Source organism: Peromyscus leucopus, chromosome 1 (assembly GCF_004664715.2).
Source record: "Peromyscus leucopus breed LL Stock chromosome 1, UCI_PerLeu_2.1, whole genome shotgun sequence".
Lineage (NCBI taxonomy): Eukaryota > Metazoa > Chordata > Mammalia > Rodentia > Cricetidae > Peromyscus > Peromyscus leucopus.
In genome coordinates this window covers 186981446-186982769 of record NC_051063.1, presented here as the reverse complement: position 1 = coordinate 186982769, position 1324 = coordinate 186981446, and the positions used below count along the sequence as shown (strand labels likewise).

General features: G+C 45.1%; 1 non-coding gene across 1 annotated transcript; it reads left to right on the top strand.

Moving 5' to 3' along the window:
• The first annotated feature begins 383 nt into the window (after positions 1-383).
• Positions 384-492, top strand: LOC114688439. Its single transcript, XR_003733782.1, has one exon. It is a non-coding gene; the product is annotated as a U6 spliceosomal RNA (small nuclear RNA).
• The last annotated feature ends 832 nt before the right edge of the window (positions 493-1324 follow it).

The following is a 1324-nucleotide window of genomic DNA, read 5'->3' as shown; positions in this document are numbered from 1 at the left end:
TAACTGCTGAGCCATCTCTCTAGCCCTGGAGAATCATTCTTTTAGTGGGTATGGACATTGTTAGATTGTGCATATTCCATTGAATGACCACACATCCATGTTCATAACAGCATTGTGGGAAGCACTAATTGACATAGTGAGTATGATGGGTTGAATAAGAATGACCTCGTCTTAGTCAGTGTTCTATTGCTGAGAAGAGACACCGTGACGACTGCAACTCTTATAAAAGAAAGCATTGAATTGGTGGCTTGACTACAGTTTTTGAGTCTTAGTCCATTATCACCATGGCAAGAAGCATGGCAGTAGGCGTGATAGACATGATGCTGGAGAAGTAGTTCAGAGCTATATCCTGATCTGTAGGCAGCAGGATGCTGGCTTTGGCAGCTAAAATTGGAATTGGCTTTGGCAACTAAAATTGGAATGACACAGAGAAGATTAGCATGGCCCCTGGACAAGGATGACATGCAAATGTGTGAAGTGTTCCATATTTTTAAGCTTTAGGCCCAGGGACACAACCCGTGCTCCCATACCCCCAGCCATTGCAACCACAGTTGCAGGCCAGCAGGCAGGACTCTTGCAGGCAGGCCTGACTACCACCATCCCCCACCGGACCATGTAACCCCACTCCACCCCCAAAACCCACTCATCCTCTGAGACCACAGCTACTCCCTGAGACACAGACTCCACCAGCTCCAATTGGACCAAGAGCTCTGATTGGACCAAGAGTGGCCCCCTGAACACAGACACCATTTGCACCAATTGGAGAAATAGATGGGTAGATGCCAGTGTAAGATTACATTCAACAACATAAAAATCAATATGGCACCACCAGAACCTAGTGGTTCTACATCACCAGGACTTGAACATCCCAATGCAGGAGAAGAAAGTTACCTTAAAAATGTCTTTAAGAAGATGATAGAGACCTTTAAAGAGGAAATGAAAAATTCCCTTAAAGAAATCGAGAGGAAAGAGGCAGCAGGTGGAGAGAGAGAAGAGACAGGACCTGGATTGGGATTTTTGAAACCTCAACACCCACCCTCAGTGGCATACTTCCTCCTACAAGGCGACACCTTCCACAACAAGGCCAGCACTCGGGAGGCAGAGCCAAGTGGATCTCTGTGAGTCTGAGGCCAGCCTGGTCTACAGAACAAATTCCAGGACAGGCTCCAAAGCTACACAGAGAACCCTGTCTTGAAAACAAAAACAACCCAAACATTTAGGAAGATTTATGAAATTTTATCCTGTTAGAAATATGATATACCAATAGGCCAATTTACTCCTTTTCTTATGACGTTTTCTCTGGATGATTTATCCTTTTTTCTTC